At 46.8% G+C, this 12231-nt stretch overlaps 2 protein-coding genes across 3 annotated transcripts in view; both read right to left on the bottom strand.

The window, feature by feature from the left end:
* LOC115477517 overlaps positions 1-12231 on the bottom strand; it is an 881049-nt gene that overhangs the window by 290524 nt on the left and 578294 nt on the right.
* LOC115463183 (gastrula zinc finger protein XlCGF7.1-like) overlaps positions 1-12231 on the bottom strand; it is a 227596-nt gene that overhangs the window by 173584 nt on the left and 41781 nt on the right. The gene's annotated exons all lie outside the window — the stretch shown is intronic.

Below are 12231 nucleotides of genomic sequence, written 5' to 3'. Positions count from 1 at the left end.
AGCAAAGGACTTGCAGTGAAGTTTCCGATTGGAGGGGCTCGTGGACGTCACCCATCAGTGAGAACAAGCAGCCTGCTTGTCCTCGGAGAATAAGGTGATACCCTGTGCCGACCAGCTCTCAAATAGCCCCTTTTCTAACCCTGGTGGGAAGTCTCCATTCCCACACAGTGGGAGTAGATCACTAACATTGGGATTATACTTCCAAGCTTGCATAACCTCTTTCCATACCTTCCTCAAAGGTTGGAGCAATATATTACTTCTGGCACAAACTGGTAGATTTTTTGTTTTTGCATGCAACAAGAAATTCAAATGCCAGGGCCTAAATAGTGCTGCTCCCAACTCAATGGTGTATACTGAGTAGTTCCACAGAGCCAGTCCTGAGATGTCTCGTAAGGCATGCCTGGTTGTACTTTTAATACAGGGTAATCCCATTCCCCCCGGGCCCACCCATCAGTCAAGTGGTCAAATCTCACCTTGGATTTCTTCCCTCCCATAAAAATCCCCGACAGATCTTATTCAACTGTCTAAATCCTTACTATTTATATATATTGGTAGCACTTGCAACAGATAGAGCCATCTAGGAAATATAATCATTTTAAATAGATTTATTCGGCCCATTAATGATATCGGTAAGGGGTTCCAGCGTTCTATAGACTGTCTAGTATCATGTAATTGCTTTGCCACATGATTGTATAAATTTTGCGGTATCCATTGTTAATCGGATTCCCAAATATCTAAAGGATTCCTCTGCCCATCTCAATGGTAAGTGTCTCAACTTATCTCTGATTTGATCTCCCTCTGCAAGACTTCAGACTTATCTAGGTTGAGCTTAAAACCAGAGAAGTCACCATACTCTGCCATACACTCTAAAAGAGCCGGCAACGATGTTTCTGGTTGAGTTACATGAGCCAATAAATCATCTGCAAAAGCTGCTATCTTAAAAGTTTCCGATCCACCTGAATACCTTGTACATCCGGTGTTCTCTGTATATCTCTTATCAATGGGTCCAGAGTAAGAACAACAACAGGGGCAATGGGCATCCCTGCCTTGTCCCCGATTATGGGGGAAACGGCAAGGACACGATACCATTGACCCTACCTGAGCTTGTGGCAAATAATATAAAGCTTGAATCGCTTCTTGAAAAAAACCCTTTATACGTAGGCGTCTAAAGTTCCAAATAAAAATCCCCATACTACTCTATCGAACGCCTTTTCGGCATCGAAACTGATTAGTACCGATGGTATGTCCTGTTTAGATGTTTTCTCCAAGGTTGTCAAAATCTTCCTCATGTTTTTGGTAATAGTTCTACCCTGTACGAATCCCACCTGAGATTCTCAATTAGATCTGGCAGTATACGAGAAAGACGATTTGCCAGTACTTTAGCAAATAACTTAGCTTCATAATTGAGTAAGGATATTGGCCTATAGGATTCAGGTTCTTGGTATCCTCCCTGGTTTTGGGATTACTATAATTTGTGCTGTTCTAAGGAGGCGGCATTTGTTTTTCCTGTACTATAGCATTGAACATTGAGGTAAGTGGTGTTACTATGTCTTTTAATAATTTGTAAAATTCACCTCTGTATCCGTCCGGGCCCGGGGCTTACCCAGCGGTCCTGCTGTATAGCCCATGAGACTTCTTCTAACTTCTATGGGGGCGTTTAACATATCTAAGCCTGTTGCATCTATTTGTGGGAGGTCCTGTCCAGCAAAATAGATCTCATTATCTACCGCGGGTGGGTCCGGGGTGGCATATAGATTCTTATAGTATTCTTGCATGATTTTATAATTTGAGTATCCTCATTTTCTAATGTTCTGTAGCTGACTTCAATGCATTTATCTTATAGGGACCCTGCTGAGACTTTGTCAGTCTGGCTAACATTCTTCCACTTTTGTTGGCATATTTGTATAATGATATCTATAATAGTATAATTTTTTTGCCCTGTAATGCAACCTCTCGTTCAATGTTTGTTGTAGTTCTAAAAGTTGGGCTTTTAGCTTTATATTATGATGTCGGCCATATTCTCCTAACCCTTGTTATTTCTTTTTCTAACCGAAGCTGTTCCTTCTCCATATTTTTTTTGATGGCTCGTGTATGCAATTGTCTCCCTCTAAGTACGGCCTGGCCGTATCCCAATAAAGTATTGGTGTCGCCTGATGCGCCTGATTAGCGTCGTGGAATTGCTTAATTTTTCAAGTATGAACTCTTTAAAGTTCGGATCTTTATATAGTCGAGGGGGGAATTTCCACTGAATAGTCCATGTCTTTTCTTGTGTTTCCCACATTACTATTACCATCGCATGATCTGAAAATTTTGATAGGGCGATGTCCGCTGCACGAATCTGTGTAAAAAGTGGTTGAGAGATAAATAATAATCTATCCTTGACATGGTGCCGTGCGCCCGAGACAGGGTGTATAGTCACGCTCTTGATGGATGTAGTGTTCTCCACACATCCACCAGGTCAAGGACCCACTTAACATTGCTATCCTCTGATTCTCCTCACCCCTTCCTTTCCCTTGCGACCTATCCATTGTAGGGTCTCCACCGCGTTAAAGTCACCTCCACCAGTAGGGGAATTCCTTCAAAACTTATTAGATGTCTTAGAAGTTGTTTATAAAATCCCTTAAATATGTGTTAGGAGCATAAACGTTACATAGAACCACTGATTGATGCTCGATTGTTAAATGTGCCAATACAAAACCTACTTCTTTATCGGCAATGATTTATGTGTCTCAACTTGGATCCCTTCTTAATCAGTATTATGACCCCGCTTTTTTGGCCTGTGCCGGAGATTCGTAATAGGTTCCTACCCACCAGCGACGTAATTCTCATGTTCTTTGGCATTTAAGTGTGTTTCTTGCAATAATGCAATTGTGACTTTCTGCTTATGAAGGTCCTGCAGAATTTCTGTCTTTTAATCGGTGAAGATATCCCTCCCACATTCAGGACACTACTTTAAATGTCATCCCAGTGTACTTATGACTAAGGCCCATGATTCTAAGATTTCATTGTTTGGGTGGAAGGGGCATCCAGCCTATACCCCGCCACCAATATCTAGACAGTGAATCTCTAAACATGCTTTGTCTAAAATACCATTTCCTTTTTGCTGTGCTTCGTCTACCATGAAATATATCTTCCTCATTGTCCTCCCTCTACACCCCCCCCCCCCCAACTCCCCAAACCCCCTCCATACCTTGCAGCACCTAGGTGCTTCACTTCCGTGCTTCGAATCTGGGATCCCACCCGATCCATTAAACTCTATTATAATGTTTGTCGTCCCCCTGTTTCCTTGCATGTTAAACCTCAACTGTATAACTGCTAAACTATCACTCAATAACAAATTGTCATGACTCATCTGTCCAGTTCTGCTTCTCCACATCCTTCTTCTGGCTCATTTTGTTCCCTCTAGGTCTTTGTTCAGGTGCTTCCAGAGGTATTTAGTCTATCTTCTTCCAACTTGTCCACAAATGCTTGGGCTGATCAACTGTATCACAATACCTTACTGCGCCGTTGTGTTGAATTCTCAATTTAGCTGAGTATAATAAGCTAAACCTGATCTTCATCAAGTGTAGTCGCCCACAAACTGGTGAATACTGTTTACGTTGTAGCGAAACTTTGGTAGAATAGTCTTGAAAACACAGTATCTTGCGGCCGTCTATTTCCAGTGCCTTCCCTTGCCGAAGGGCTGCTAACAAATCCACTTTATGTTGATAATGGAGTAAACGTAAGATGACCACTCTAGGCTTTGCATTAGTCCTTTCTCGGTCCCAAGCGGTGAGCCCGCTCAATCTGAAGTGGTCCGTTTTAGCTGAATGAGGCAGGTTCTTGGTAAGCCACGGCTCTAAAAAGCCCCTCAGTTCTGCGTCCGTTATCGATTCCGGTATTCCTACTAACGGAGATTGTTCCTTCGAGATCGATTCTCCAAGTCATCTACTTTTTCCTCCAGGTTTGAAATCGTTTTTTGGAGATGTTCAATTGACTTAGACGTTTCCTGTGAAGAATCTTCCACGGACCCCAGTCTCTGTTGAACCTCCTGAAATTCCGTGGTGAATGTAGTGATTCGTTGATCCATCCCTTCAAGTTTGTCTATAATTTGTTGGAGCTTATGATTCATGGGTCCTCCACAGCAGCTTTTACTTCTGTTACTATTTCTGACGTCCAAGCAGAGCTGACGACGGTGAGGACTGAAAACTCTTGTCTGCCATCTTTGTTCCTCCGTTCTACTTTTTCCCACTCTTTTTGGTGCTTCTGGTCGCCATGTAATTGTTCTGGAGTCGCCTGTATTCGGGTTTTCTTTCCAAGAATATATAGTTCTATCCTGCCTTTGTAGCCACAGTAAAGTTATATGACTTTTATTTGAAATTGTCCGCTCTGGTCAGCGTTAGCAAGTGCCTACAAATCTTTTTGTACCGCTAACCTTGTCCTCCGCGGATCAGCTTGAGGAACACGTGTGGAAGCCATTCGTTTGGCCTAGTCCGTCCCTCTGCCGCTCACCTCGCGAGTACTTCGCTGCTTGTCTTGGCTCCTTCGCTCTCTCGCAGGTGTCTCATTGCTTGTTCGCCCCTGTTTGCCCTCCAATTTGCCGCTTCATTGTTTACTCGCAATAGGGGTACGGGTATTTTACCGTCTCCTTTCACAGTTCTTTTTTTACAACTGGCCTGTGTCTTCCGGCTGCTACCATTCGCGGCTCCACGCGGGCGCGAGCAAGCAAGATTTTATCGAGATTCTACTTCACATTCGAACCGAATGGGTCTTAAGATGTTCGAAGGCACACAGTAAGCTTTCCGCTCCCCGTTGCTCTCTCTTCTACCTTAATTTGGGGGCCGGTACTGCTATTTCTGGTGGGATCCCAGATCGTCTTCTACAGGAGCTCAAATCGCGGCGGCCATCTTGGCCGGCAGCTCCACCGGAAGTCCGTAATGCTTGAATATTTTAACACCCAACAGAAAGGACTTAACAAGGATCTGGGGTTCCTAGCCCATTATAAACCATAAAGCTGTATGTCTCTGTTGATCACCCTCCCCTCACCTATCCACACCCACCCTGTTAGAATATCAATGATATGCTTTGATGTCCCCATGCATACCTCCTACCCACCCCATCCTCCCACCCTGTCAGACTGTCATAGTAATGCTTGAATATTTTAACACCCAACAGAAAGGACTTAACAAGGATCTGGGGTTCCTAGCCCATTATAAACCATAAAGCTGTATGTCTCTGTTGATCACCCTCCCCTCACCTATCCACACCCATCCTGTTAGAATATCAATGATATGCTTTGATGTCCCCATGCTACCTCCGACCCACCCCCATCCTCCCACCCTGTCAGACTGTCATAGTAATGCTTGAATGTTTTCACTTATATACACTGTCAGCTAGCACATTTGCTTATTTCCGATCTGAGGAAGAAGGGCAACCTTCGAAAGCTAATCAAGAAATGTATTAAGTTATGTCCAATAAAAAAAGTATCATCTTATTTTCTTTTCCATGTTTTATTTTGCTTGATTTCTATTGATAATGTGGATAAGAAACGCACACATTATCCACAGCAGCTATAATGTAACATCATAGGTAGGCAGGACGTATAGTGCTAGGATGTGTTAACGGATACAACACCTTTAATGGCTGCCAGTCAGTCTAGTGGGGGTTGTCCAGTCACTGAGCACTACTTAAATGCAAATCTGTTTAGGACGTCAGGATTCAGGCCTCACATAAACAGATCAGCGAACGCGCCGGAGACCGGTGCTGAAGAAGACTTCGGCTGGCGGGGGTTGGGGACCCCCACCAGCAAAGGTACCCGGCAGCAGCGGCAGGGGAGGAACGGCGGAGTAAGGTCGAAAGTGGCGGAGGAGGGTCGGCGGCGGGGGGAGTCGAAAGTAGAGGGGCCAGGGCTAAATCTGTGGGCACTGTGAGGTTCCTAAAAATAGAACTGAGCCAGAAGAAACAGCAAAAGAATTTAAGGTGGAACAAAAAGATATGGAGGGACCCAAAGACAAAAAACACACCAAATAACAAATGTTGAAACACATACCAGGAAATGTAAATGGAAAGTGATGACCACAAATGCTCGCAGTCTAGGCAACAAAGTTCATGACCTTCAAGCCCTGATGTTGGAGGCAGACTTCGACGTTGTTGCAATCACACAGACATGGCTCAATGGTTGCAAACATACCAGGCTATAATCTGTTTAGGAAGGATAGAGAGGGTCGAAAAGGTGGAGGAGTAGCTCTGTATGTGAGAAATGATATCACGGCGACCGAAACGACAGGGACCTGGGGAAAAGAAGAAGCGATATGGATCACCCTAAAAAGAGAGGATAGACCTCTGTCCACATGGGTGTTGTCTACAGACCTCCAACACAATTGGAGGAATTAGATAAAGACCTGATCGCAGATATTCAAAAGTTGGGAAACAAGAGAGAGGTGCTGTTGCCGGGAGATTTCAATCTGCCGGATGTAGATTGGAAGATTCCGTCTGCGGAATCGGAAAGAAGCAGAGAGATCGTGGATGCTTTCCAAAGTGTTTCGCTCAGACAAATGGTGAGGGAATCCACGAGGGAGGGAGCGACACTGGATCTGGTGCTCACAAATGGGGATAGCGTGTCAAATGTCCGAGTGGGTGCCCACCTGGGCAGCAGTGACCATCAAACGGTTTGGTTTGATATAACAGCTAAAGTGGAGAGCGGCCATTCAAAACTCAAACTCCTGGATTTCAAGAGTGCTGACTTTAGTAAAATGGGGGAATACCTGAGGAAGGAGATGGTGGCTGGGAGGAAGTACGAGAAGTGGAAGGACAGTGGTCCAAGCTGAAAGAAGCTATAAATAGGGCCACGAACCTTTATGTAAGGAAAGTAAATAAAAGCAAGAGAAAAAGGAAACCGATATGGTTCTCCAAGCAATGCCCTCCCGTGGGAGGTGGTGGAAATGAAAACGGTAACAGAATTCAAACATGCGTGGGATAAGCATAAAGGTATCCTGTGCCAAAGGAATGGATACTCAGGAGCTTAGTCAAGATCGGGAGGCGGGGCTGGTGGTAGGGAGGCGGGGATAGTGCTGGGAAGACTTATACGGTCCTGTGCCAGAGCCGGTGGTGGGAAGCGGGACTGGTGGTTGGGAGGCGGGGATAGTGCTGGGCAGACCTGTACGGTCTGTGCCAGAGCCGGTGGTTGGGAGGCAGAGCTGGTGGTTGGGAGGCGGGGATAGTGCTGGGCAGACTTATACTGGTCTGTGACCTGAAGAGCACAGGTACAAATCAAAGTAGGGTATACACAAAAAGTAGCACATATGAGTTATCTTGTTGGGCAGACTGGATGGACCGTGCAGGTCTTTTTCTGCCGTCATCTACTATGTTACTATGTAAAATAAGGCTAAAGAGTTAGCGTTCCAGAAAATACAGAAAAACTCAAGAAGAGGAACACGGGGAGGAATACCGGATGAAACTGAAAGAAGCCAAGAGAGAGATACGTCTGGCAAAAGCGCAAGCGGAAGAACAAATGGCTAGAAATGTAAGGAGGGTGGCAAAAATTTCTTCAGGTATATTAGTGAAAGGAGAATGACTAAAAAGGGAATTGTAGAGACTAAAAGATACTGAGAACCGCTATGTAGATAATGATGAAGAAAAAGCAAATTTGCTAAATAATACTTTTTGTTCTGTTTCACAGAAGAAAATCCTGGAGAAGGACCGCGATGGACTGCAAAAAGTACAAATGAGAATGAATGGATAGAGCCAAACCGTTCACGGAAGGAGAGTGGGTATGAACAACTTGAAAAGCTAAGGTGGACAAAGCCATGGGACCGGACGGGATCCACCCCAGGATACTGAGGGAGCTCAGGGAGGTTCTGACGGGTCCTCTTAAATATTTGTTTAATAAGTCCTTGCAGACGGGAGAGGTTACGAGGGACTGGAGAATGGCGGATGTGGTCCCCTCTTCACAAAAGTGGGATAGGGAAGTAGCTGGAAACTACAGGCAGGTAGCTCACTTCAGTTATTGGAAAGGTAATGGAACAATGCTGAAGGAAAGGATGTGAATTTCCTGGAAGCCATAAGTTGCAAGATCCGAAACAACATGGTTTTACCAAAGGGAAATCGTGCCAAACGAATCTCATTGAATTCTTTGATTGGGTGACAGGAGAATTAAATCAGGGAGGGAGCTATAGACGTAATCTACTTAGATTTCAGCAAGCTTTGACACGGTTTCCCACAGGAGGCCTCTTAAATAAACTGGATGGGCTGAAGATAGACCCGACAGTGGTGAACTGGATTAGGAACTGGTTGACGGACAGACTGCCAGAGTGTGGGTGGTGAATGGAATTCGCTCGGAGGAGGGAAAGGTGAGTAGTGGAGTGCCTCAGGGATCAGTGCTGGGGTCGATTCTGTTCAATATATTTGTGAGTGACATTGCCGAAGGTTAGAAGGGAAAGTTTGCCTATTTGCGGATGATACTAAGATTGTAACAGAGTAAACACCTGGGAGGCGAGTGGAAAGCATGAAAGGGATCTGAGGAAGCTAGAAGAATGGTCTAAGGTTTGGCAATTAAAATTCAATGCGAAAAAAATGCAAAGTGATGCACTTAGGGAAGAGAAATCCACAGGAGACGTATGTGTTAAGCGGTGAGAGTCTGATAAGTACGGATGGGGAGAGGGATCTTGGGGTGATAGTATCTGAGGATCTGAAGGCGACGAAACAGTGTGACAAGGCGGGTGGCCGTAGCGAGAAGGTTTGCTAGGCTGTATAGAGAGAGGTGTGACCAGCAGAAGAAAGGAGGTTTTAATGCCCCTGTATAAGACGTTGGTGAGGCCTCACCTGGAGTATTGTGTTCAGTTTTGGAGGCCGTACCTTGCGAAGGATGTTAAAAAAAGGAAGCGATGCAAAGGAAAAGCTACGAGGATGGTTTGGGAGTTGGTTCCAAGACGTATGAAGAGAGACTTGCTGACCTGAACATGCATACTCTGGAGGAAAGGAGAAACAGGGGTGATATGATACAGACGTTCAATATTTGAAAGGTATTAATCCGCAAACGAATCTTTTCCAGAGATGCGAAGGCGGTAGAACGAGGAGGACATGAAATGAGATTGGAAGGGGGACAGACTCAGGAAAAATGCAGGAAGTACTTTTTCACGGAGAGAGTGGGGGATACTTGGAATGCCCTCCCGCCGGGGACGGTGGGGTGGAGATGAAAACGGTAAACAGAATTCAAAACAAGTGTGGGATAAACATAAAGGAATCCTGTTCAGAAGGAATGTATCTTGGGAGCTTAGCCGAGTTTGGGTGGCAGAGCCGGTGGTGGGAGGCAGGGATAGTGCTGGGCAGACTTATACAGTCGGTGCCAGAGCTGGTGGTGGGAGGCGGGCTGGAGTGGTTGGGAGGCGGAGATAGTGCTGGCCAGACTTATACGGTCCTGTGCCAGAGCTGGTGGTGGGAGGCAGGGATAGTGCTGGGCAGACTTATACAGTCTGTGCAAGAGCTGGTGTGGGAGGCGGGGGCTGGTGGTTGGGAGGCGGAGATAGTGCTGGCCAGACTTATACGGTCGTGCCCTTGAAGAGAACAGGTACAAATAAAAGTAGCACATGTGGGTTTGTCTTGGTTGGGCGGACTGGATGGACCGTGCAGGTCTTTTTCTGCCGTCATCTACTATGTTACCTAGCTACGCCCCTGATACATCCATAACATAATATATACTGCCACTACGTGAATGACTCGACAGCACTGTGTTTCGGCACAAAGCGGCTGCCTCAGGAGTCTTGCGGGGAATATCCAATACTGAAAAATAAACTGCTCCAAAAGTAAGTGGATACCAGAGACCGTGCACACGAAAGATGTACTAAACAGTAATGCATCCACAAGATACCCTTCAATGGGAAAAAATGGAGTCCCACAATACATTTCTCTTTCACCCTTCTTGTTTCACTTCTCCTCTTTTCTTCCCCTCTTTCTCTCCTTCTCCCTCTAAAAAAAGGCATTCGCTCACTTTTATTTCCTCTCAACGTCACCTGCCCTGTCACTCTTCAGTCCAGGGCACTTTCCCCTTGCATTTTGTTTCAAACTCCACCCCTTGGGCTGAGCTTCTTCCTATCCGGGAACCAGAGTTGCCAATTGGCAGTATTCCCACCAAATTTGCCTGCAAGTTGTTTTTTTTTTTTTTTTTAATCGCGGGTCGTGTTTTATTTTGGGCGTTTTTTAATTCCTGCGGCCATGGGTTGGGCGCTTTTTTCGCCACCATGGCCGCAAGTTGGGCGCTCTTCTGCTCACCCTTTCTATTGGTCCTAATTGGACCAACAGGAGGTCGAGGGAGGCGGGATCCGGCCCTTCTACAAATGGCTGCCCAAACGCTTGCTCCCGTTGTGACTCGTGACTCATGGTGGTGTTGGTGGCTGGCCGGCCAGAGACTGTGGACTGTGCCTGGCGTGGGCCAGCTGTAAGTAGCTGCTAGTGTCTGGGCCGGGCTGTGGAGGGATGGGAGGGGAGCTTTAAATAAATTACTAGCTAACCTAGGGAAGGGGCTCCTGCCCTTCTCCACACCTCCAGCTCCAGAAAGGAAGGGAAGAGGGGAAGGAGAATGTAAAGAGAGGTCAGGAAGTTAGAGAGTCCTAAAGGAGCAGTTGCAGTGTGAGGAGAGGAGAATCAGGAAGAAGAGCCTTCTGTATGTGGCATTGCCAGGCACTGCATCCCCTGCTGCCCACCTCCTGCCACTGGGGAGGGAATCAGGAAGAAGAGCAGCAGCTGCTGTGTGAGGGGAGGAGAATGAGGAAGAAGAGTCTGAGGGGCTACAGGAGGGAATGGATTGAGCAGTGCCAGGCTAATTTCTTCTGTGTGTGTGTGGCATTACCTGGCACTGCATCCCCTGCTGCCCACCTCCTGCCACTGCGGGGAGGAGAATCAGGAAGAAGAGCAGCAGCTGCTGTGTGAGGGGAGGAGAATGAGGAAGAAGAGTCTGAGGGGCTACAGGAGGGAATGGATTGAGCAGTGCCAGGCTCATTTCTTCTTGTGTGTGTGTGGCATTGCCTGGCACTGCATCCCCTGCTGCCCACCTCCTGCCAGTCTCCTACCTGCTCAGCCCAAACCCCAAGAGCCATTCTCCTGCCCTTCATCCCTGGAGTCAGATCTGGGCTTTGTTGGGTCAGTGCTGGGAAATGGGAATCAGAGAGAAGCAGGAAGGAACCCCTGGATCATTAGGACCACCCTAGGTGGAATCTGACAAATCACAGTGTCAGAGGGGCGGGATCTTAGTCTTCTCTCCCCTGCCTGTCTTGTGACCAATCAATGGAAGGGGCGTGGTCTCCCGCTCATGCTGTGTTCTCAATCTAACCTCCTTGTTCTCAATCTACCCTGCTTGTGAGTGACATCATCATAGTCTCTTCCTGGGCTGCACGTGCAGGGAGTGAGAGCAGAGAGAGGCAGCACCAACTCCCTCTTTATCTTGAGACACATCAGCTGCTGCCACCTGTGGCCGGATGTTTCACTCAGATGCTGCAGAGAAAACAGTTTCCAGGGCTGCCGGTCTCCTACCTGCTCAGCACAAGCCCCAAGAGCCATCCTCCTGCCCTTCATCCCTGGGGAGAAGCAGGAAAGAACCCCTGGACCATTAGGACCGCCCTAGGTGGAATCTGACAAATCACAGTGTCAGAGGGGCGGGATCTTAGTCTCCTCTCCCCTGCCTCACAAATGTTTTGACCAATCATGGAAGGGGCGTGGTCTCCCTCATGCTGTGTTCTCAATCTAACCTTCTTATGAGTGACATCATAGAGTCTCTTCCTGGGCTGCACTGCAGGAGAGTGAGAGCAGAGAGAGCAGCACCAACTCCCTCTTTATCTTGAGACACATCTGCTGCTGCCACCTGTGGCCGGATGTTTCACTCAGATGCTGCAGAAAACCAGTTTCCAGGGCTGCACCAAGAGGACAGTAACAGCACTGCATCCCCTACTGCCTGCTCAGCACAAACCCCAAGAGCCATCCTCCTGTCCTTCTCCAGAGCTCCAGTTCCTCGTGTGCAGGATGAGAAGTATCTTTCTCAATGGACTCTGGCCGAGCTAACTCCTCCCCACAAGGAGGTTCAAGAAAACAGGAGACGGGGATGGGATGACGTCAAAAAGTTGAAGCCACTTAAGTTGGTTTGTTTCTCCTCCCCCGACGCAGCCGTCATTCAAGTTCACTCAAAGCAAAACAAGGCTAAAGCTGTTTCAATTGTATAGGCAATGCCTTATAAGAAAAGAAATTGCAATTGAATATCACTAAAAT

This window comes from Microcaecilia unicolor, chromosome 1 (assembly GCF_901765095.1).
Source record: "Microcaecilia unicolor chromosome 1, aMicUni1.1, whole genome shotgun sequence".
Taxonomy (NCBI): Eukaryota; Metazoa; Chordata; class Amphibia; order Gymnophiona; family Siphonopidae; genus Microcaecilia; species Microcaecilia unicolor.
This window is presented reverse-complemented; position numbering and strand designations above follow the sequence as displayed.